This window comes from Coregonus clupeaformis, unplaced genomic scaffold (assembly GCF_020615455.1).
Source record: "Coregonus clupeaformis isolate EN_2021a unplaced genomic scaffold, ASM2061545v1 scaf2433, whole genome shotgun sequence".
NCBI lineage: Eukaryota > Metazoa > Chordata > Actinopteri > Salmoniformes > Salmonidae > Coregonus > Coregonus clupeaformis.
The window spans coordinates 28,144-52,517 of NW_025535887.1; the positions used below are offsets into that span (position 1 = coordinate 28,144).

At 39.1% G+C, this 24,374-nt stretch overlaps 20 non-coding genes across 20 annotated transcripts; all 20 read left to right on the forward strand.

Moving 5' to 3' along the window:
• The first annotated feature begins 451 nt into the window (after nt 1-451).
• On the forward strand, nt 452-523 carry trnae-uuc. The gene has a single exon. It is a non-coding gene; the product is annotated as a tRNA-Glu (tRNA).
• A 2,867-nt stretch (nt 524-3,390) lies between these two features.
• trnae-uuc lies at nt 3,391-3,462 on the forward strand. The gene has a single exon. It is a non-coding gene; the product is annotated as a tRNA-Glu (tRNA).
• A 755-nt stretch (nt 3,463-4,217) lies between these two features.
• trnae-uuc lies at nt 4,218-4,289 on the forward strand. The gene has a single exon. It is a non-coding gene; the product is annotated as a tRNA-Glu (tRNA).
• A 755-nt stretch (nt 4,290-5,044) lies between these two features.
• Nucleotides 5,045-5,116, forward strand: trnae-uuc. Its single transcript has one exon. It is a non-coding gene; the product is annotated as a tRNA-Glu (tRNA).
• Nucleotides 5,117-7,525: 2,409 nt separating this feature from the next.
• trnae-uuc lies at nt 7,526-7,597 on the forward strand. The gene has a single exon. It is a non-coding gene; the product is annotated as a tRNA-Glu (tRNA).
• Nucleotides 7,598-8,353: 756 nt separating this feature from the next.
• trnae-uuc lies at nt 8,354-8,425 on the forward strand. Its single transcript has one exon. It is a non-coding gene; the product is annotated as a tRNA-Glu (tRNA).
• A 755-nt stretch (nt 8,426-9,180) lies between these two features.
• On the forward strand, nt 9,181-9,252 carry trnae-uuc. The gene has a single exon. It is a non-coding gene; the product is annotated as a tRNA-Glu (tRNA).
• A 1,584-nt stretch (nt 9,253-10,836) lies between these two features.
• trnae-uuc lies at nt 10,837-10,908 on the forward strand. Its single transcript has one exon. It is a non-coding gene; the product is annotated as a tRNA-Glu (tRNA).
• Nucleotides 10,909-11,664: 756 nt separating this feature from the next.
• Nucleotides 11,665-11,736, forward strand: trnae-uuc. Its single transcript has one exon. It is a non-coding gene; the product is annotated as a tRNA-Glu (tRNA).
• Nucleotides 11,737-12,492: 756 nt separating this feature from the next.
• Nucleotides 12,493-12,564, forward strand: trnae-uuc. Its single transcript has one exon. It is a non-coding gene; the product is annotated as a tRNA-Glu (tRNA).
• A 756-nt stretch (nt 12,565-13,320) lies between these two features.
• Nucleotides 13,321-13,392, forward strand: trnae-uuc. The gene has a single exon. It is a non-coding gene; the product is annotated as a tRNA-Glu (tRNA).
• A 756-nt stretch (nt 13,393-14,148) lies between these two features.
• Nucleotides 14,149-14,220, forward strand: trnae-uuc. The gene has a single exon. It is a non-coding gene; the product is annotated as a tRNA-Glu (tRNA).
• A 756-nt stretch (nt 14,221-14,976) lies between these two features.
• Nucleotides 14,977-15,048, forward strand: trnae-uuc. The gene has a single exon. It is a non-coding gene; the product is annotated as a tRNA-Glu (tRNA).
• A 755-nt stretch (nt 15,049-15,803) lies between these two features.
• On the forward strand, nt 15,804-15,875 carry trnae-uuc. Its single transcript has one exon. It is a non-coding gene; the product is annotated as a tRNA-Glu (tRNA).
• A 756-nt stretch (nt 15,876-16,631) lies between these two features.
• On the forward strand, nt 16,632-16,703 carry trnae-uuc. Its single transcript has one exon. It is a non-coding gene; the product is annotated as a tRNA-Glu (tRNA).
• Nucleotides 16,704-19,114: 2,411 nt separating this feature from the next.
• On the forward strand, nt 19,115-19,186 carry trnae-uuc. Its single transcript has one exon. It is a non-coding gene; the product is annotated as a tRNA-Glu (tRNA).
• Nucleotides 19,187-20,769: 1,583 nt separating this feature from the next.
• On the forward strand, nt 20,770-20,841 carry trnae-uuc. The gene has a single exon. It is a non-coding gene; the product is annotated as a tRNA-Glu (tRNA).
• A 755-nt stretch (nt 20,842-21,596) lies between these two features.
• trnae-uuc lies at nt 21,597-21,668 on the forward strand. Its single transcript has one exon. It is a non-coding gene; the product is annotated as a tRNA-Glu (tRNA).
• A 756-nt stretch (nt 21,669-22,424) lies between these two features.
• Nucleotides 22,425-22,496, forward strand: trnae-uuc. Its single transcript has one exon. It is a non-coding gene; the product is annotated as a tRNA-Glu (tRNA).
• Nucleotides 22,497-23,251: 755 nt separating this feature from the next.
• On the forward strand, nt 23,252-23,323 carry trnae-uuc. Its single transcript has one exon. It is a non-coding gene; the product is annotated as a tRNA-Glu (tRNA).
• The last annotated feature ends 1,051 nt before the right edge of the window (nt 23,324-24,374 follow it).

Below are 24,374 nucleotides of genomic sequence, written 5' to 3' on the forward strand. Positions count from 1 at the left end.
GCCAGCGGCACGATGGATAAAGCGTCTGACTACGGTACACAAGTTTCTATGTTAGACTGCTAGCTCGACACTGTATTTTGTTAACCAAAATCTTGCTTCGAAAAATATTACATACATTTCAGTGTCACTGGCTGGTTCGCACTGATTAATTAGTTCACCGTTTAGGCAAAAACGTCATGTGAAAAACACATTCTAAACTGTTTTTATAAGGGACTTTTCCGCAACCTTACTTAGAAAAGAGCGAGCAGAAGTGCCACAGGTGAGAGACAAAGCCAGTAGTTCTGAAAATAATTATAGAACTTTTAATTTCCACATTGCTTCAAAGGCAGGGACGTCAATTTTCGGTGCAGGCAACGATGGAGCTTTTAATTTCAACAACAGACATAATGCGAACCAGCGTTTTATTGACCTTTATCAATGTGCCTGTAAAGTTTATTGTATCGTAGTGTCTTCCCATATGGTCTAGTGGTTAGGGTTCCTGGTTTTCACCCAGGTGGCCAGGGTTCAACTCCCGGTATGGGAATGCATATCTTGTCATTTGGCAGGTATGTGTTTAACTACAGATCCCACATCTGAATTTGAGCCACTTTCACAGAACAAGAATCCCTCAGCAACTGAAAATGTGTCTTATTATGTAGATTATAATTCAAACAAACTTTTTTGATTGGGGTTGATAAAATATTAGTTAGGCCAAATCAAGTGTGCTTTTTTCAAGTTTAAATGACAAACATGAGAAGCCTTTTTAAACATTGAAAACACCAAGTTTGCATCGCTTGCTCTGTCAATTTGACAATTAAAATATGGTGTGTCACTCATTCTCCATCAGGGCCAGCGGCACGATGGATAAAGCGTCTGACTACGGTACACAAGTTTCTATGTTAGACTGCTGGCTCGACACTGTATTTTGTTAACCAAAATCTTGCTTCGAAAAATATTACATACATTTCAGTGTCACTGGCTGGTTCGCACTGATTAATTAGTTCACCGTTTAGGCTAAAACGTCATGTGACAAACACATTCTAGACTGTTTTTATATGGGACTTTTCCGCAACCTTACTGAGAAAAGAGCGAGCAGAAGTGCCACAGGTGAGAGACAAAGCCAGAAGATCTGAATATAATTATAGAACTTTTAATTTCCACATTGCTTCAAAGGCAGGGACGTCAATTTTCGGTGAAGGCAACGATGGAGCTTTTAATTTCAACAACAGAAATAATGCGAACCAGCGTTATATTGACCTTTATCAATGTGCATGAAAAGTTTTTTGTACCATACTGTCTTCCCATATGTTCTAGCGGTTAGGATTCCTGGTTTTCACCCAGGTGGCCCGGGTTCAACAAATGGTATGGGAACTCATGTCTTCTCATTTGGCAGGTATGTGTTTAACTACAGATCCCACATCTGAATTTGAGCCACTTTCACAGAACAAGAATCCCTCAGCAACTGGAAATGTGACTTATTATGTAGATTATAATTCAAACAAACTTTTTTGATTGGGGTTGATAAAATATTAGTTAGGCCAAATCAAGTGTGCTTTTTTCAAGTTTAAATGACAAACATGAGAAGCCTTTTTAAACATTGAAAACACCAAGTTTGCATCGCTTGCTCTGTCAATTTGACAATTAAAATATGGTGTGTCACTCATTCTCCATCAGGGCCAGCGGCACGATGGATAAAGCGTCTGACTACGGTACACAAGTTTCTATGTTAGACTGCTAGCTCGACACTGTATTTTGTTAACCAAAATCTTGCTTCGAAAAATATTACATACATTTCAGTGTCACTGGCTGGTTCGCACTGATTAATTAGTTCACCGTTTAGGCAAAAACGTCATGTGAAAAACACATTCTAGACTGTTTTTATATGGGACTTTTCCGCAACCTTACTTAGAAAAGAGCGAGCAGAAGTGCCACAGGTGAGAGACAAAGCCAGAAGTTCTGAAAATAATTATAGAACTTTTAATTTCCACATTGCTTCAAAGGCAGGGACGTCAATTTTCGGTGCAGGCAACGATGGAGCTTTTAATTTCAACAACAAACATAATGCAAACCAGCGTTTTATTGACCTTTATCAATGTGCCTGTAAAGTTTTTTGTGCCATAGTGTCTTCCCATATGGTCTAGCGGTTAGGATTCCTGGTTTTCACCCAGGTGGCCCGGGTTCAACAACCGGTATGGGAACTCATGTCTTCTCATTTGGCAGGTATGTGTTTAACTACAGATCCCACATCTGAATTTGAGCCACTTTCACAGAACAAGAATCCCTCAGCAACTGAAAATGTGTCTTATTATGTAGATTATAATTCAAACAAACTTTTTTGATTGGGGTTGATAAAATATTAGTTCAGCCAAATCAAGTGTGCTTTTTTCAAGTTTAAATGACAAACATGAGAAGCCTTTTTAAACATTGAAAACACCAAGTTTGCATCGCTTGCTCTGTCAATTTGACAATTAAAATATGGTGTGTCACTCATTCTCCAGCAGGGCCAGCGGCACGATGGATAAAGCGTCTGACTACGGTACACAAGTTTCTATGTTAGACTGCTGGCTCGACACTGTATTTTGTTAACCAAAATCTTGCTTCGAAAAATATTACATACATTTCAGTGTCACTGGCTGGTTCCCACTGATTAATTAGTTCAACTTTTGTCATTTGGCAGGTACTTGTTTAACTACAGATCCCACATCTGAATTTGAGCCACTTTCACAGAACAAGAATCCCTCAGCAACTGGAAATGAGACTTATTATGTAGATTATAATTCAAACGAACCTTTTTTGATTGGGGTTGATAAAATATTAGGTAGGCCAAATCAAGTGTGCTTTTTTCAAGTTTAAAGGACAAACATGAGAAGCCTTTTTAAACATTGAAAACACCAAGTTTGCATCGCTTGCTCTGTCAATTTGACAATTAAAATATGGTGCGTCACTCATTCTACAGCAGGGCCAGCGGCACGATGGATAAAGCGTCTGACTACGGTACACAAGTATCTATGTTAGACTGCTGGCTCGACACTGTATTTAGTTAACCAAAATCTTGCTTCGAAAAATATTACATACATTAAAGTGTCACTGGCTGGTTCGCACTGATTAATTAGTTCACCGTTTAGGCTAAAACATCATGTGAAAAACACATTCTAGACTGTTTTTATATGGGACTTTTCCGCAACCTTACTGAGAAAAGAGCGAGCAGAAGTGCCACAGGTGAGAGACAAATCCAGAAGTTCTGAAAATAATTATAGAACTTTTAATTTCCACATTGCTTCAAAGGCAGGGACGTCAATTTTCGGTGTAGGCAACGATGGAACTTTTAATTTCAACAACAGACATAATGCGAACCAGCGTTTTATTGACCTTTATCAATGTACCTGTAAAGTTTTTTGTACCTTAGTGTCTTCCCAGATGGTCTAGCGGTTAGGATTCCTGGTTTTCACCCAGGTGGCCCGGGTTCAACTCCCGGTATGGGAACTCATATCTTGTCATTTGGCAGGTACTTGTTTAACTACAGATCCCACATCTGAATTTGAGCCACTTTCACAGAACAAGAATCCCTCAGCAACTGGAAATGTGACTTATTATGTAGATTATAATTCAAACAAACTTTTTTGATTGTGGTTGATAAAATATTAGTTAGGCCAAATCAAGTGTGCTTTTTTCAAGATTAAAGGACAAACATGAGAAGCCTTTTTAAACATTGAAAACACCAAGTTTGCATCGCTTGCTCTGTCAATTTGACAATTAAAATATGGTGCGTCACTCATTCTACAGCAGGGCCAGCGGCACGATGGATAAAGCGTCTGACTACGGTACACAAGTTTCTATGTTAGACTGCTGTCTCGACACTGTATTTTGTTAACCAAAATCTTGCTTCGAAAAATATTACATACATTTCAGTGTCACTGGCTGGTTCGCACTGATTAATTAGTTCACTCTTTAGGCTAAAATGTCATGTGAAAAACACATTCTAGACTGTTTTTATATGGGACTTTTCCGCAACCTTACTGAGAAAAGAGCGAGCAGAAGTGCCACAGGTGAGAGACAAAGCCAGAAGTTCTGAAAATAATTATAGAACTTTTAATTTCCACATTGCTTCAAAGGCAGGGACGTCAATTTTCGGTGCAGGCAACGATGGAACTTTTAATTTCAACAACAGACATAATGCGAACCAGCGTTTTATTGACCTTTATCAATGTACCTGTAAAGTTTTTTGTACCTTAGTGTCTTCCCAGATGGTCTAGCGGTTAGGATTCCTGGTTTTCACCCAGGTGGCCCGGGTTCAACTCCCGGTATGGGAACTCATATCTTGTCATTTGGCAGGTACTTGTTTAACTACAGATCCCACATCTGAATTTGAGCCACTTTCACAGAACAATAATCCCTCAGCAACTGGAAATGTGACTTATTATGTAGATTATAATTCAAACGAACTTTTTTGATTGTGGTTGATAAAATATTAGTTAGGCCAAATCAAGTGTGCTTTTTTCAAGATTAAAGGACAAACATGAGAAGCCTTTTTAAACATTGAAAACACCAAGTTTGCATCGCTTGCTCTGTCAATTTGACAATTAAAATATGGTGCGTCACTCATTCTACAGCAGGGCCAGCGGCACGATGGATAAAGCGTCTGACTACGGTACACAAGTTTCTATGTTAGACTGCTGTCTCGACACTGTATTTTGTTAACCAAAATCTTGCTTCGAAAAATATTACATACATTTCAGTGTCACTGGCTGGTTCGCACTGATTAATTAGTTCACCGTTTAGGCTAAAACATCATGTGAAAAACACATTCTAGACTGTTTTTATATGGGACTTTTCCGCAACCTTACTGAGAAAAGAGCGAGCAGAAGTGCCACAGGTGAGAGACAAAGCCAGAAGTTCTGAATATAATTATAGAACTTTTAATTTCCACATTGCTTCAAAGGCAGGGACGTCAATTTTCGGTGCAGGCAACGATGGAGCTTTTAATTTCAACAACAGACATAATGCGAACCAGCGTTTTATTGACCTTTATCAATGTGCCCGTAAAGTTTTTTGTACCATACTGTCTTCCCATATGGTCTAGCGGTTAGGATTCCTGGTTTTCACGCAGGTGGCCCGGGTTCAACTCCCGGTATGGGAACTCATATCTTGTCATTTGGCAGGTACTTGTTTAACTACAGATCCCACATCTGAATTTGAGCCACTTTCACAGAAAAATAATCCCTCAGCAACTGGAAATGTGACTTATTATGTAGATTATAATTCAAACGAACTTTTTTGATTGGGGTTGATAAAATGTTAGTTAGGCCAAATCAAGTGTGCTTTTTTCAAGTTTAAAGGACAAACATGAGAAGCCTTTTTAAACATTGAAAACACCAAGTTTGCATCGCTTGCTCTGTCAATTTGACAATTAAAATATGGTGCGTCACTCATTCTACAGCAGGGCCAGCGACACGATGGATAAAGCGTCTGACTACGGTACACAAGTTTCTATGTTAGACTGCTGGCTCGACACTGTATTTAGTTAACCAAAATCTTGCTTCGAAAAATATTACATACATTTCAGTGTCACTGGCTGGTTCGCACTGATTAATTAGTTCACTCTTTAGGCTAAAATGTCATGTGAAAAACACATTCTAGACTGTTTTTATATGGGACTTTTCCGCAACCTTACTGAGAAAAGAGCGAGCAGAAGTGCCACAGGTGAGAGACAAAGCCAGAAGTTCTGAATATAATTATAGAACTTTTAATTTCCACATTGCTTCAAAGGCAGGGACGTCAATTTTCGGTGCAGGCAACGATGGAGCTTTTAATTTCAACAACAGACATAATGCGAACCAGCGTTTTATTGACCTTTATCAATGTGCCCGTAAAGTTTTTTGTACCGTACTGTCTTCCCATATGGTCTAGTGTTTAGGATTCCTGGTTTTCACCCAGGTGGCCCGGGTTCAACTACCGGTATGGGAACTCATGTCTTCTCATTTGGCAGGTATGTGTTTAACTACAGATCCCACATCTGAATTTGAGCCACTTTCACAGAAAAATAATCCCTCAGCAACTGGAAATGTGACTTATTATGTAGATTATAATTCAAACGAATTTTTTTGATTGTGGTTGATAAAATATTAATTAGGCCAAATCAAGTGTGCTTTTTTCAAGTTTAAAGGACAAACATGAGAAGCCTTTTTAAACATTGAAAACACCAAGTTTGCATCGCTTGCTCTGTCAATTTTACAATTAAAATATGGTGCGTCACTCATTCTACAGCAGGGCCAGCGGCACGATGGATAAAGCGTCTGACTACGGTACACAAGTTTCTATGTTAGACTGCTGTCTCGACACTGTATTTTGTTAACCAAAATCTTGCTTCGAAAAATATTACATACATTTCAGTGTCACTGGCTGGTTCGCACTGATTAATTAGTTCACTCTTTAGGCTAAAATGTCATGTGAAAAACACATTCTAGACTGTTTTTATATGGGACTTTTCCGCAACCTTACTGAGAAAAGAGCGAGCAGAAGTGCCACAGGTGAGAGACAAAGCCAGAAGTTCTGAATATAATTATAGAACTTTTAATTTCCACATTGCTTCAAAGGCAGGGACGTCAATTTTCGGTGCAGGCAACGATGGAGCTTTTAATTTCAACAACAGACATAATGCGAACCAGCGTTTTATTGACCTTTATCAATGTGCCCGTAAAGTTTTTTGTACCATACTGTCTTCCCATATGGTCTAGCGGTTAGGATTCCTGGTTTTCACCCAGGTGGCCTGGGTTCAACTACCGGTATGGGAACTCATGTCTTCTCATTTGGCAGGTATGTGTTTAACTACAGATCCCACATCTGAATTTGAGCCACTTTCACAGAACAAGAATCCCTCAGCAACTGGAAATGTGACTTATTATGTAGATTATAATTCAAACAAACTTTTTTGATTGGGGTTGATAAAATATTAGTTAGGCCAAATCAAGTGTGCTTTTTTCAAGTTTAAAGGACAAACATGAGAAGCCTTTTTAAACATTGAAAACACCAAGTTTGCATCGCTTGCTCTGTCAATTTGACAATTAAAATATGGTGCGTCACTCAATCTACAGCAGGGCCAGCGGCACGATGGATAAAGCGTCTGACTACGGTACACAAGTTTCTATGTTAGACTGCTGTCTCGACACTGTATTTAGTTAACCAAAATCTTGCTTCGAAAAATATTACATACATTTCAGTGTCACTGGCTGGTTCGCACTGATTAATTAGTTCACTCTTTAGGCTAAAATGTCATGTGAAAAACACATTCTAGACTGTTTTTATATGGGACTTTTCCGCAACCTTACTGAGAAAAGAGCGAGCAGAAGTGCCACAGGTGAGAGACAAAGCCAGAAGTTCTGAAAATAATTATAGAACTTTTAATTTCCACATTGCTTCAAAGGCAGGGACGTCAATTTTCGGTGCAGGCAACGATGGAGCTTTTAATTTCAACAACAGACATAATGCGAACCAGCGTTTTATTGACCTTTATCAATGTGCCCGTAAAGTTTTTTGTACCGTACTGTCTTCCCATATGGTCTAGCGGTTAGGATTCCTGGTTTTCACCCAGGTGGCCCGGGTTCAACTACCGGTATGGGAACTCATGTCTTCTCATTTGGCAGGTATGTGTTTAACTACAGATCCCACATCTGAATTTGAGCCACTTTCACAGAACAAGAATCCCTCAGCAACTGGAAATGTGACTTATTATGTAGATTATAATTCAAACAAACTTTTTTGATTGGGGTTGATAAAATATTAGTTAGGCCAAATCAAGTGTGCTTTTTTCAAGTTTAAATGACAAACATGAGAAGCCTTTTTAAACATTGAAAACACCAAGTTTGCATCGCTTGCTCTGTCAATTTGACAATTAAAATATGGTGCGTCACTCATTCTACAGCAGGGCCAGCGGCACGATGGTTAAAGCGTCTGACTACGGTACACAAGTTTCTATGTTAGACTGCTGTCTCGACACTGTATTTAGTTAACCAAAATCTTGCCTTCGAAAAATATTACATACATTTCAGTGTCACTGGCTGGTTCGCACTGATTAATTAGTTCACTCTTTAGGCTAAAATGTCATGTGAAAAACACATTCTAGACTGTTTTTATATGGGACTTTTCCGCAACCTTACTGAGAAAAGAGCGAGCAGAAGTGCCACAGGTGAGAGACAAAGCCAGAAGTTCTGAATATAATTATAGAACTTTTAATTTCCACATTGCTTCAAAGGCAGGGACGTCAATTTTCGGTGCAGGCAACGATGGAGCTTTTAATTTCAACAACAGACATAATGCGAACCAGCGTTTTATTGACCTTTATCAATGTGCCCGTAAAGTTTTTTGTACCATACTGTCTTCCCATATGGTCTAGCGGTTAGGATTCCTGGTTTTCACCCAGGTGGCCCGGGTTCAACTCCTGGTATGGGACCTCATATCTTGTCATTTGGCAGGTACTTGTTTAACTACAGATCCCACATCTGAATTTGAGGCACTTTCACAGAACAATAATCCCTCAGCAACTGGAAATGTGACTTATTATGTAGATTATAATTCAAACAAACTTTTTTGATTGGGGTTGATAAAATATTAGTTAGGCCAAATCAAGTGTGCTTTTTTCAAGTTTAAAGGACAAACATGAGAAGCCTTTTTAAACATTGAAAACACCAAGTTTGCATCGCTTGCTCTGTCAATTTGACAATTAAAATATGGTGCGTCACTCAATCTACAGCAGGGCCAGCGGCACGATGGATAAAGCGTCTGACTACGGTACACAAGTTTCTATGTTAGACTGCTGTCTCGACACTGTATTTAGTTAACCAAAATCTTGCTTCGAAAAATATTACATACATTTCAGTGTCACTGGCTGGTTTGCACTGATTAATTAGTTCACTCTTTAGGCTAAAATGTCATGTGAGAAACACATTCTAGACTGTTTTTATATGGGACTTTTCCGCAACCTTACTGAGAAAAGAGCGAGCAGAAGTGCCACAGGTGAGAGACAAAGCCAGAAGTTCTGAAAATAATTATAGAACTTTTAATTTCCACATTGCTTCAAAGGCAGGGACGTCAATTTTCGGTGCAGGCAACGATGGAGCTTTTAATTTCAACAACAGACATAATGCATACCAGCGTTTTATTGACCTTTATCAATGTGCCTGTAAAGTTTTTTGTACCGTAGTGTCTTCCCATATGGTCTAGCGGTTAGGATTCCTGGTTTTCACCCAGGTGGCCAGGGTTCAACTCCCGGTATGGGAATGCATATCTTGTCATTTGGCAGGTAATTGTTTAACTACAGATCCCACATCTGAATTTGAGCCACTTTCACAGAACAATAATCCCTCAGCAACTGGAAATGTGACTTATTATGTAGATTATAATTCAAACGAACTTTTTTGATTGTGGTTGATAAAATATTAGTTAGGCCAAATCAAGTGTGCTTTTTTCAAGTTTAAAGGACAAACATGAGAAGCCTTTTTAAACATTGAAAAGACCAAGTTTGCATCGCTTGCTCTGTCAATTTTACAATTAAAATATGGTGCGTCACTCATTCTACAGCAGGGCCAGCGGCACGATGGATAAAGCGTCTGACTACGGTACACAAGTATCTATGTTAGACTGCTGGCTCGACACTGTATTTAGTTAACCAAAATCTTGCTTCGAAAAAATATTACATACATTAAAGTGTCACTGGCTGGTTCGCACTGATTAATTAGTTCACCGTTTAGGCTAAAACATCATGTGAAAAACACATTCTAGACTGTTTTTATATGGGACTTTTCCGCAACCTTACTGAGAAAAGAGCGAGCAGAAGTGCCACAGGTGAGAGACAAAGCCAGAAGTTCTGAATATAATTATAGAACTTTTAATTTCCACATTGCTTCAAAGGCAGGGACGTCAATTTTTGGTGCAGGCAACGATGGAGCTTTTAATTTCAACAACAGACATAATGCAAACCAGCGTTTTATTGACCTTCATCAATGTGCCTGTAAAGTTTTTTGTACCGTAGTGTCTTCCCAGTTGGTCTAGCGGTTAGGATTCCTGGTTTTCAACCAGGTGGCCAGGGTTCAACTCCCGGTATGGGAACTCATATCTTGTCATTTGGCAGGTACTTGTTTAACTACAGATCCCACATCTGAATTTGAGGCACTTTCACAGAACAATAATCCCTCAGCAACTGGAAATGTGACTTATTATGTAGATTATAATTCAAACGAAACTTTTTTGATTGGGGTTGATAAAATATTAGTTAGGCCAAATCAAGTGTGCTTTTTTCAAGTTTAAAGGACAAACATGAGAAGCCTTTTTAAACATTGAAAACACCAAGTTTGCATCGCTTGCTCTGTCAATTTGACAATTAAAATATGGTGCGTCACTCATTCTCCAGCAGGGCCAGCGGCACGATGGATAAAGCGTCTGACTACGGTACACAAGTTTCTATGTTAGACTGCTGGCTCGACACTGTATTTAGTTAACCAAAATCTTGCTTCGAAAAATATTACATACATTTCAGTGTCACTGGCTGGTTCGCACTGATTAATTAGTTCACTCTTTAGGCTAAAATGTCATGTGAAAAACACATTCTAGACTGTTTTTATATGGGACTTTTCCGCAACCTTACTGAGAAAAGAGCGAGCAGAAGTGCCACAGGTGAGAGACAAAGCCAGAAGTTCTGAAAATAATTATAGAACTTTTAATTTCCACATTGCTTCAAAGGCAGGGACGTCAATTTTCGGTGCAGGCAACGATGGAACTTTTAATTTCAACAACAGACATAATGCGAACCAGCGTTTTATTTACCTTTATCAATGTGCCTGTAAAGTTTTTTGTACCGTAATGTCTTCCCATATGGTCTAGCGGTTAGGATTCCTGGTTTTCACCCAGGTGGCCAGGGTTCAACTCCCGGTATGGGAATGCATATCTTGTCATTTGGCAGGTAATTGTTTAACTACAGATCCCACATCTGAATTTGAGCCACTTTCACAGAACAATAATCCCTCAGCAACTGGAAATGTGATTTATTATGTAGATTATAATTCAAACGAACTTTTTTTGATTGGGGTTGATAAAATATTAGTTAGGCCAAATCAAGTGTGCTTTTTTCAAGTTTAAAGGACAAACATGAGAAGCCTTTTTAAACATTGAAAACACCAAGTTTGCATCGCTTGCTCTGTCAATTTGACAATTAAAATATGGTGCGTCACTCATTCTCCAGCAGTGCCAGCGGCACGATGGATAAAGCGTCTGACTACGGTACACAAGTTTCTATGTTAGACTGCTGGCTCGACAATGTATTTTGTTAACCAAAATCTTGCTTCGAAAAATATTACATACATTTCAGTGTCACTGGCTGGTTCGCACTGATTAATTAGTTCACCCTTTAGGCTAAAACATCATGTGAAAAACACATTCTAGACTGTTTTTATATGGAACTTTTCCGCAACCTTACTGAGAAAAGAGCGAGCAGAAGTGCCACAGGTGAGAGACAAAGCCAGAAGTTCTGAAAATAATTATAGAACTTTTAATTTCCACATTGCTTCAAAGGCAGGGACGTCAATTTTCGGTGCAGGCAACGATGGAGCTTTTAATTTCAACAACAGACATAATGCGAACCAGCGTTTTATTGACCTTTATCAATGTGCCTGTAAAGTTTTTTGTACCATAGTGTCTTCCCATATGGTCTAGCGGTTAGGATTCCTGGTTTTCACCCAGGTGGCCCGGGTTCAACTCCCGGTATGGGAACTCATATCTTGTCATTTGGCAGGTACTTGTTTAACTACAGATCCCACATCTGAATTTGAGCCACTTTCACAGAACAAGAATCCCTCAGCAACTGGAAATGTGACTTATTATGTAGATTATAATTCAAACAAACTTTTTTTGATTGGGGTTGATAAAATATTAGTTAGGCCAAATCAAGTGTGCTTTTTTCAAGTTTAAAGGACAAACATGAGAAGCCTTTTTAAACATTGAAAACACAAAGTTTGCATCGCTTGCTCTGTCAATTTGACAATTAAAATATGGTGCGTCACTCATTCTACAGCAGGGCCAGCGGCACGATGGATAAAGCGTCTGACTACGGTACACAAGTTTCTATGTTAGACTGCTGTCTCGACACTGTATTTAGTTAACCAAAATCTTGCTTCGAAAAATATTACATACATTTCAGTGTCACTGGCTGGTTCGCACTGATTAATTAGTTCACTCTTTAGGCTAAAATGTCATGTGAAAAACACATTCTAGACTGTTTTTATATGGGACTTTTCCGCAACCTTACTGAGAAAAGAGCGAGCAGAAGTGCCACAGGTGAGAGACAAAGCCAGAAGTTCTGAAAATAATTATAGAACTTTTAATTTCCACATTGCTTCAAAGGCAGGGACGTCAATTTTCGGTGCAGGCAACGATGGAGCTTTTAATTTCAACAACAGACATAATGCGATCCAGCGTTTTATTGACCTTTATCAATGTGCCTGTAAAGTTTTTTGTACCATACTGTCTTCCCATATGGTCTAGCGGTTAGGATTCCTGGTTTTCACCCAGGTGGCCCGGGTTCAACTCCCGGTATGGGAACTCATATCTTGTCATTTGGCAGGTACTTGTTTAACTACAGATCCCACATCTGAATTTGAGCCACTTTCACAGAACAAGAATCCCTCAGCAACTGGAAATGTGACTTATTATGTAGATTATAATTCAAACAAACTTTTTTTGATTGGGGTTGATAAAATATTAGTTAGGCCAAATCAAGTGTGCTTTTTTCAAGTTTAAAGGACAAACATGAGAAGCCTTTTTAAACATTGAAAACACCAAGTTTGCATCGCTTGCTCTGTCAATTTGACAATTAAAATATGGTGCGTCACTCATTCTACAGCAGGGCCAGCGGCACGATGGATAAAGCGTCTGACTACGGTACACAAGTTTCTATGTTAGACTGCTGGCTCGACACTGTATTTAGTTAACCAAAATCTTGCTTCGAAAAATATTACATACATTTCAGTGTCACTGGCTGGTTCGCACTGATTAATTAGTTCACTGTTTAGGCTAAAACGTCATGTGAAAAACACATTCTAGACTGTTTTTATATGGGACTTTTCCGCAACCTTACTGAGAAAAGAGCGAGCAGAAGTGCCACAGGTGAGAGACAAAGCCAGAAGTTCTGAAAATAATTATAGAACTTTTAATTTCCACATTGCTTCAAAGGCAGGGACGTCAATTTTCGGTGCAGGCAACGATGGAGCTTTTAATTTCAACAACAGACATAATGCGAACCAGCGTTTTATTGACCTTTATCAATGTGCCTGTAAAGTTTTTTGTACCATACTGTCTTCCCATATGGTCTAGCGGTTAGGATTCCTGGTTTTCACCCAGGTGGCCCGGGTTCAACTCCCGGTATGGGAACTCATATCTTGTCATTTGGCAGGTACTTGTTTAACTACAGATCCCACATCTGAATTTGAGCCACTTTCACAGAACAAGAATCCCTCAGCAACTGGAAATGTGACTTATTATGTAGATTATAATTCAAACAAACTTTTTTTGATTGGGGTTGATAAAATATTAGTTAGGCCAAATCAAGTGTGCTTTTTTCAAGTTTAAAGGACAAACATGAGAAGCCTTTTTAAACATTGAAAACACCAAGTTTGCATCGCTTGCTCTGTCAATTTGACAATTAAAATATGGTGTGTCACTCATTCTCCAGCAGGGCCAGCGGCACGATGGATAAAGCGTCTGACTACGGTACACAAGTTTCTATGTTAGACTGCTGGCTCGACACTGTATTTAGTTAACCAAAATCTTGCTTCGAAAAATATTACATACATTTCAGTGTCACTGGCTGGTTCGCACTGATTAATTAGTTCACTCTTTAGGCTAAAATGTCATGTGAGAAACACATTCTAGACTGTTTTTATATGGGACTTTTCCGCAACCTTACTGAGAAAAGAGCGAGCAGAAGTGCCACAGGTGAGAGACAAAGCCAGAAGTTCTGAAAATAATTATAGAACTTTTAATTTCCACATTGCTTCAAAGGCAGGGACGTCAATTTTCGGTGCAGGCAACGATGGAGCTTTTAATTTCAACAACAGACATAATGCGAACCAGCGTTTTATTGACCTTTATCAATGTGCCTGTAAAGTTTTTTGTACCGTAGTGTCTTCCCATATGGTCTAGCGGTTAGGATTCCTGGTTTTCACCCAGGTGGCCCGGGTTCAACTCCCGGTATGGGAACTCATATCTTGTCATTTGGCAGGTACTTGTTTAACTACAGATCCCACATCTGAATTTGAGCCACTTTCACAGAACAAGAATCCCTCAGCAACTGGAAATGTGACTTATTATGTAGATTATAATTCAAACAAACTTTTTTTGATTGGGGTTGATAAAATATTAGTTAGGCCAAATCAAGTGTGCTTTTTTCAAGTTTAAAGGACAAACATGAGAAGCCTTTTTAAACATTGAAAACACCAAGTTTGCATCGCTTGCTCTGTCAATTTGACAATTAAAATATGGTGCGTCACTCATTCTCCAGCAGGGCCAGCGGCACGATGGATAAAGCGTCTGACTACGGTACACAAGTTTCTATGTTAGACTGCTGGCTCGACACTGTATTTAGTTAACCAAAATCTTGCTTCGAAAAATATTACATACATTTCAGTGTCACTGGCTGGTTCGCACTGATTAATTAGTTCACTCTTTAGGCTAAAATGTCATGTGAAAAACACATTCTAGACTGTTTTTATATGGGACTTTTCCGCAACCTTACTGAGAAAAGAGCGAGCAGAAGTGCCACAGGTGAGAGACAAAGCCAGAAGTTCTGAAAATAATTATAGAACTTTTAATTTCCACATTGCTTCAAAGGCAGGGACGTCAATTTTCGGTGCAGGCAACGATGGAGCTTTTAATTTCAACAACAGACATAATGCGAACCAGCGTTTTATTGACCTTTATCAATGTGCCTGTAAAGTTTTTTGTACCGTAGTGTCTTCCCAGATGGTCTAGCGGTTAGGATTCCTGGTTTTCACCCAGGTGGCCCGGGTTCAACTCCCGGTATGGGAACTCATATCTTGTCATTTGGCAGGTACTTGTTTAACTACAGATCCCACATCTGAATTTGAGCCACTTTCACAGAACAAGAATCCCTCAGCAACTGGAAATGTGACTTATTATGTAGATTATAATTCAAACAAACTTTTTTGATTGGGGTTGATAAAATATTAGTTAGGCCAAATCAAGTGTGCTTTTTTCAAGTTTAAAGGACAAACATGAGAAGCCTTTTTAAACATTGAAAACACCAAGTTTGCATCGCTTGCTCTGTCAATTTGACAATTAAAATATGGTGTGTCACTCATTCTCCAGCAGGGCCAGCGGCACGATGGATAAAGCGTCTGACTACGGTACACAAGTTTCTATGTTAGACTGCTGGCTCGACACTGTATTTAGTTAACCAAAATCTTGCTTCGAAAAATATTACATACATTTCAGTGTCACTGGCTGGTTCGCACTGATTAATTAGTTCACTCTTTAGGCTAAAATGTCATGTGAGAAACACATTCTAGACTGTTTTTATATGGGACTTTTCCGCAACCTTACTGAGAAAAGAGCGAGCAGAAGTGCCACAGGTGAGAGACAAAGCCAGAAGTTCTGAAAATAATTATAGAACTTTTAATTTCCACATTGCTTCAAAGGCAGGGACGTCAATTTTCGGTGCAGGCAACGATGGAGCTTTTAATTTCAACAACAGACATAATGCGAACCAGCGTTTTATTGACCTTTATCAATGTGCCTGTAAAGTTTTTTGTACCGTAGTGTCTTCCCATATGGTCTAGCGGTTAGGATTCCTGGTTTTCACCCAGGTGGCCCGGGTTCAACTCCCGGTATGGGAACTCATATCTTGTCATTTGGCAGGTACTTGTTTAACTACAGATCCCACATCTGAATTTGAGCCACTTTCACAGAACAATAATCCCTCAGCAACTGGAAATGTGATTTATTATGTAGATTATAATTCAAACGAACTTTTTTTGATTGGGTTTGATAAAATATTAGTTAGGCCAAATCAAGTGTGCTTTTTTCAAGTATAAATGACAAACATGAGAAGCCTTTTTAAATATTGAAAACACCAAGTTTGCATCGCTTGCTCTGTCAATTTGACAATTAAAATATGGTGCGTCACTCATTCTCCAGCAGTGCCAGCGGCACGATGGATAAAGCGTCTGACTACGGTACACAAGTTTCTATGTTAGACTGCTGGCTCGACACTGTATTTTGTTAACCAAAATCTTGCTTCGAAAAATATTACATACATTTCAGTGTCACTGGCTGGTTCGCACTGATTAATTAGTTCACCGTTTAGGCTAAAACGTCATGTGAAAAACACATTCTAGACTGTTTTTATATGGGACTTTTCCGCAACCTTACTGAGAAAAGAGCGAGCAGAAGTGCCACAGGTGAGAGACAAAGCCAGAAGTTCTGAAAGTAATTATAGAACTTTTAATTTCCACAATGCTTCAAAGGCAGGGACATCAATTTTCGGTGCAGGCAACGATGGAGCTTTTAATTTCAACTACAGACATAATAAGAACCAGTGTTTTATTGACCTTTATCAATGTGCCCATAAAGTTTTTTGTGTTGAAGTGTCTTCCCATATGGTCTAGCGGTTAGGATTCCTGGTTTTCACCCAGGTGGCCCGAGTTCAACTCCCGGTATGGGAATTCATACCTTGTCATTTGGCAGGTACTTGTTTAACTACAGATCCCACATCTGAATTTGAGCCACTTTCACAGAACAAGAATCCCTCAGCAACTGGAAATGTGACTTATTATGTAGATTATAATTCAAGCAAACTTTTTTGATTGGGGTTGATAAAATATTAGTTAGGCCAAATCAAGTGTGCTTTTTTCAAGTTTAAAGGACAAACATGAGAAGCCTTTTTAAACATTGAAAACACCAAGTTTGCATCGCTTGCTCTGTCAATTTGACAATTAAAATATGGTGCGTCACTCATTCTCCAGCAGTGCCAGCGGCACGATGGATAAAGCGTCTGACTACGGTACACAAGTTTCTATGTTAGACTGCTGGCTCGACACTGTATTTTGTTAACCAAAATCTTGCTTCGAAAAATATTACATACATTTCAGTGTCACTGGCTGGTTCGCACTGATTAATTAGTTCACCGTTTAGGCTAAAACGTCATGTGAAAAACACATTCTAGACTGTTTTTATATGGGACTTTTCCGCAACCTTACTGAGAAAAGAGCGAGCAGAAGTGCCACAGGTGAGAGACAAAGCCAGAAGTTCTGAAAATAATTATAGAACTTTTAATTTCCACATTGCTTCAAAGGCAGGGACGTCAATTTTCGGTGCAGGCAACGATGGAGCTTTTAATTTCAACAACAGACATAATGCGAACCAGCGTTTTATTGACCTTTATCAATGTGTCAGTAATGTTTTTTGTACCATACAGTCTTCCCATATGGTCTAGCGGTTAGGATTCCTGGTTTTCACCTAGGTGGCCCGGGTTCAACTACCGGTATGGGAACTCCTGTCTTCTCATTTGGCAGGTATGTGTTTAACTACAGATCCCACATCTGAATTTGAGCCACTTTCACAGAACAATAATCCCTCAGCAACTGGAAATGTGATTTATTATGTAGATTATAATTCAAACGAACTTTTTTTGATTGGGTTTGATAAAATATTAGTTAGGCCAAATCAAGTGTGCTTTTTTCAAGTATAAATGACAAACATGAGAAGCCTTTTTAAATATTGAAAACACCAAGTTTGCATCGCTTGCTCTGTCAATTTGACAATTAAAATATGGTGCGTCACTCATTCTACAGCAGGGCCAGCGGCACGATGGATAAAGCGTCTGACTACGGTACACAAGTTTCTATGTTAGACTGCTGGCTCGACACTGTATTTTGTTAACCAAAATCTTGCTTCGAAAAATATTACATACATTTCAGTGTCACTGGCTGGTTCGCACTGATTAATTAGTTCACCGTTTAGGCTAAAACGTCATGTGAAAAACACATTCTAGACTGTTTTTATATGGGACTTTTCCGCAACCTTACTGAGAAAAGAGCGAGCAGAAGTGCCACAGGTGAGAGACAAAGCCAGAAGTTCTGAAAATAATTATAGAACTTTTAATTTCCACATTGCTTAAAAGGCAGGGACGTCAATTTTCGGTGCAGGCAACGATGGAGCTTTTAATTTCAACAACAGACATAATGCGAACCAGCGTTTTATTGACCTTTATCAATGTGTCAGTAATGTTTTTTGTACCATACAGTCTTCCCATATGGTCTAGCGGTTAGGATTCCTGGTTTTCACCTAGGTGGCCCGGGTTCAACTACCGGTATGGGAACTCCTGTCTTCTCATTTGGCAGGTATGTGTTTAACTACAGATCCCACATCTGAATTTGAGCCACTTTCACAGAACAATAATCCCTCAGCAACTGGAAATGTGATTTATTATGTAGATTATAATTCAAACGAACTTTTTTTGATTGGGTTTGATAAAATATTAGTTAGGCCAAATCAAGTGTGCTTTTTTCAAGTATAAATGACAAACATGAGAAGCCTTTTTAAATATTGAAAACACCAAGTTTGCATCGCTTGCTCTGTCAATTTGACAATTAAAATATGGTGCGTCACTCATTCTCCAGCAGTGCCAGCGGCACGATGGATAAAGCGTCTGACTACGGTACACAAGTTTCTATGTTAGACTGCTGGCTCGACACTGTATTTTGTTAACCAAAATCTTGCTTCGAAAAATATTACATACATTTCAGTGTCACTGGCTGGTTCGCACTGATTAATTAGTTCACCGTTTAGGCTAAAACGTCATGTGAAAAACACATTCTAGACTGTTTTTATATGGGACTTTTCCGCAACCTTACTGAGAAAAGAGCGAGCAGAAGTGCCACAGGTGAGAGACAAAGCCAGAAGTTCTGAAAATAATTATAGAACTTTTAATTTCCACATTGCTTCAAAGGCAGGGACGTCAATTTTCGGTGCAGGCAACGATGGAGCTTTTAATTTCAACAACAGACATAATGCGAACCAGCGTTTTATTGACCTTTATCAATGTGCCTGTAAAGTTTTTTGTACCGTAGTGTCTTCCCATATGGTCTAGCGGTTAGGATTCCTGGTTTTCACCCAGGTGGCCCGGGTTCAACTCCCGGTATGGGAACTCATATCTTGTCATTTGGCAGGTACTTGTTTAACTACAGATCCCACATCTGAATTTGAGCCACTTTCACAGAACAAGAATCCCTCAGCAACTGGAAATGTGACTTATTATGTAGATTATAATTCAAACAAACTTTTTTTGATTGGGGTTGATAAAATATTAGTTAGGCCAAATCAAGTGTGCTTTTTTCAAGTTTAAAGGACAAACATGAGAAGCCTTTTTAAACATTGAAAACACCAAGTTTGCATCGCTTGCTCTGTCAATTTGACAATTAAAATATGGTGCGTCACTCATTCTCCAGCAGGGCCAGCGGCACGATGGATAAAGCGTCTGACTACGGTACACAAGTTTCTATGTTAGACTGCTGGCTCGACACTGTATTTAGTTAACCAAAATCTTGCTTCGAAAAATATTACATACATTTCAGTGTCACTGGCTGGTTCGCACTGATTAATTAGTTCACCGTTTAGGCTAAAACGTCATGTGATAAACACATTCTAGACTGTTTTTATATGGGACTTTTCCGCAACCTTACTGAGAAAAGAGCGAGCAGAAGTGCCACAGGTGAGAGACAAAGCCAGAAGTTCTGAAAATAATTATAGAACTTTTAATTTCCACATTGCTTAAAAGGCAGGGACGTCAATTTTCGGTGCAGGCAACGATGGAGCTTTTAATTTCAACAACAGACATAATGCGAACCAGCGTTTTATTGACCTTTATCAATGTGCCCGTAAAGTTTTTTGTACCATAGTGTCTTCCCATATAGTCTAGTGGTTAGGATTCCTGGTTTTCACCCAGGTGGCCCGGGTTCATCTCCTGGTATGGGAACTCATATCTTCTCATTTGGCAGGTATGTGTTTAACTACAGATCCCACATCTGAATTTGAGCCACTTTCACAGAACAAGAATCCCTCAGCAACTGGAAATGTGACTTATTATGTAGATTATAATTAAAACGAACTTTTTTGATTGGGGTTGATAAAATATTAGTTAGGCCAAATCAAGTGTGCTTTTTTCAAGTTTAAAGGACAAACATGAGAAGCCTTTTTAAACATTGAAAACACCAAGTTTGCATCGCTTGCTCTGTCAATTTGACAATTAAAATATGGTGCGTCACTCATTCTACAGCAGGGCCAGCGGCACGATGGATAAAGCGTCTGACTACGGTACACAAGTTTCTAAGTTAGACTGCTGGCTCGACACTGTATTTAGTTAACCAAAATCTTGCTTCGAAAAATATTACATACATTTCAGTGTCACTGGCTGGTTCGCACTGATTAATTAGTTCACTGTTTAGGCTAAAACGTCATGTGAGAAACACATTCTAGACTGTTTTTATATGGGACTTTTCCGCAACCTTACTGAGAAAAGAGCGAGCAGAAGTGCCACAGGTGAGAGACAAAGCCAGAAGTTCTGAAAATAATTATAGAACTTTTAATTTCCACATTGCTTCAAAGGCAGGGACGTCAATTTTCGGTGCAGGCAACGATGGAGCTTTTAATTTCAACAACAGACATAATGCGAACCAGCGTTTTATTGACCTTTATCAATGTGCCTGTAAAGTTTTTTGTACCGTAGTGTCTTCCCATATGGTCTAGCGGTTAGGATTCCTGGTTTTCACCCAGGTGGCCCGGGTTCAACTCCCGGTATGGGAACTCATATCTTGTCATTTGGCAGGTACTTGTTTAACTACAGATCCCACATCTGAATTTGAGCCACTTTCACAGAACAAGAATCCCTCAGCAACTGGAAATGTGACTTATTATGTAGATTATAATTCAAACAACTTTTTTGATTGGGGTTGATAAAATATTAGTTAGGCCAAATCAAGTGTGCTTTTTTCAAGTTTAAATGACAAACATGAGAAGCCTTTTTAAACATTGAAAACACCAAGTTTGCATCGCTTGCTCTGTCAATTTGACAATTAAAATATGGTGCGTCACTCATTCTCCAGCAGGGCCAGCGGCACGATGGATAAAGCGTCTGACTACGGTACACAAGTTTCTATGTTAGACTGCTGGCTCGACACTGTATTTAGTTAACCAAAATCTTGCTTCGAAAAATATTACATACATTTCAGTGTCACTGGCTGGTTCGCACTGATTAATTAGTTCACTCGTTTAGGCTAAAATGTCATGTGAAAAACACATTCTAGACTGTTTTTATATGGGACTTTTCCGCAACCTTACTGAGAAAAGAGCGAGCAGAAGTGCCACAGGTGAGAGACAAAGCCAGAAGTTCTGAAAATAATTATAGAACTTTTAATTTCCACATTGCTTCAAAGGCAGGGACGTCAATTTTCGGTGCAGGCAACGATGGAGCTTTTAATTTCAACAACAGACATAATGCGAACCAGCGTTTTATTGACCTTTATCAATGTGCCTGTAAAGTTTTTTGTACCGTAGTGTCTTCCCATATGGTCTAGCGGTTAGGATTCCTGGTTTTCACCCAGGTGGCCCGGGTTCAACTCCCGGTATGGGAACTCATATCTTGTCATTTGGCAGGTACTTGTTTAACTACAGATCCCACATCTGAATTTGAGCCACTTTCACAGAACAATAATCCCTCAGCAACTGGAAATGTGACTTATTATGTAGATTATAATTCAAACGAACTTTTTTGATTGGGGTTGATAAAATATTAGTTAGGCCAAATCAAGTGTGCTTTTTTCAAGTTTAAAGGACAAACATGAGAAGCCTTTTTAAACATTGAAAACACCAAGTTTGCATCGCTTGCTCTGTCAATTTGACAATTAAAATATGGTGCGTCACTCATTCTACAGCAGGGCCAGCGGCACGATGGATAAAGCGTCTGACTACGGTACACAAGTTTCTAAGTTAGACTGCTGGCTCGACACTGTATTTAGTTAACCAAAATCTTGCTTCGAAAAATATTACATACATTTCAGTGTCACTGGCTGGTTCGCACTGATTAATTAGTTCACCGTTTAGGCTAAAACGTCATGTGAAAAACACATTCTAGACTGTTTTTATATGGGACTTTTCCGCAACCTTACTGAGAAAAGAGCGAGCAGAAGTGCCACAGGTGAGAGACAAAGCCAGAAGTTCTGAAAATAATTATAGAACTTTTAATTTCCACATTGCTTCAAAGGCAGGGACGTCAATTTTCGGTGCAGGCAACGATGGAGCTTTTAATTTCAACAACAGACATAATGCGAACCAGCGTTTTATTGACCTTTATCAATGTGCCCTGTAAAGTTTTTTGTACCGTAGTGTCTTCCCATATGGTCTAGCGGTTAGGATTCCTGGTTTTCACCCAGGTGGCCCGGGTTCAACTCCCGGTATGGGAACTCATATCTTGTCATTTGGCAGGTACTTGTTTAACTACAGATCCCACATCTGAATTTGAGCCACTTTCACAGAACAAGAATCCCTCAGCAACTGGAAATGTGACTTATTATGTAGATTATAATTCAAACAAACTTTTTTGATTGGGGTTGATAAAATATTAGTTAGGCCAAATCAAGTGTGCTTTTTTCAAGTTTAAATGACAAACATGAGAAGCCTTTTTAAACATTGAAAACACCAAGTTTGCATCGCTTGCTCTGTCAATTTGACAATTAAAATATGGTGCGTCACTCATTCTCCAGCAGGGCCAGCGGCACGATGGATAAAGCGTCTGACTACGGTACACAAGTTTCTATGTTAGACTGCTGGCTCGACACTGTATTTAGTTAACCAAAATCTTGCTTCGAAAAATATTACATACATTTCAGTGTCACTGGCTGGTTCGCACTGATTAATTAGTTCACCGTTTAGGCTAAAACGTCATGTGAAAAACACATTCTAGACTGTTTTTATATGGGACTTTTCCGCAACCTTACTGAGAAAAGAGCGAGCAGAAGTGCCACAGGTGAGAGACAAAGCCAGAAGTTCTGAAAATAATTATAGAACTTTTAATTTCCACATTGCTTCAAAGGCAGGGACGTCAATTTTCGGTGCAGGCAACGATGGAGCTTTTAATTTCAACAACAGACATAATGCGAACCAGCGTTTTATTGACCTTTATCAATGTGCCTGTAAAGTTTTTTGTACCGTAGTGTCTTCCCATATGGTCTAGCGGTTAGGATTCCTGGTTTTCACCCAGGTGGCCCGGGTTCAACTCCCGGTATGGGAACTCATATCTTGTCATTTGGCAGGTACTTGTTTAACTACAGATCCCACATCTGAATTTGAGCCACTTTCACAGAACAAGAATCCCTCAGCAACTGGAAATGTGACTTATTATGTAGATTATAATTCAAACGAACTTTTTTTGATTGGGGTTGATAAAATATTAGTTAGGCCAAATCAAGTGTGCTTTTTTCAAGTTTAAAGGACAAACATGAGAAGCCTTTTTAAACATTGAAAACACCAAGTTTGCATCGCTTGCTCTGTCAATTTGACAATTAAAATATGGTGCGTCACTCATTCTCCAGCAGGGCCAGCGGCACGATGGATAAAGCGTCTGACTACGGTACACAAGTTTCTATGTTAGACTGCTGGCTCGACACTGTATTTAGTTAACCAAAATCTTGCTTCGAAAAATATTACATACATTTCAGTGTCACTGGCTGGTTCGCACTGATTAATTAGTTCACCGTTTAGGCTAAAACGTCATGTGAAAAACACATTCTAGACTGTTTTTATATGGGACTTTTCCGCAACCTTACTGAGAAAAGAGCGAGCAGAAGTGCCACAGGTGAGAGACAAAGCCAGAAGTTCTGAAAATAATTATTGAACTTTTAATTTCCACATTGCTTCAAAGGCAGGGACGTCAATTTTCGGTGCAGGCAACGATGGAGCTTTTTAATTTCAACAACAGACATAATGCGAACCAGCGTTTTATTGACCTTTATCAATGTGCCCATAAAGTTTTTTGTACTGTAGTGTCTTCCCATATGGTCTAGCGGTTAGGATTCCTGGTTTTCACTCAGGTGGCCTGGGTTCATCTCCCGGTATGGGAACTCATATCTTCTCATTTGGCAGGTATGTGTTTAACTACAGATCCCACATCTGAATTTGAGCCACTTTCACATAACAAGAATCCCTCAGCAACTGGAAATGTGACTTATTATGTAGATTATAATTCAAACAAACTTTTTTGATTGGGGTTGATAAAATATTAGTTAGGCCAAATCAAGTGTGCTTTTTTCAAGTTTAAATGACAAACATGAGAAGCCTTTTTA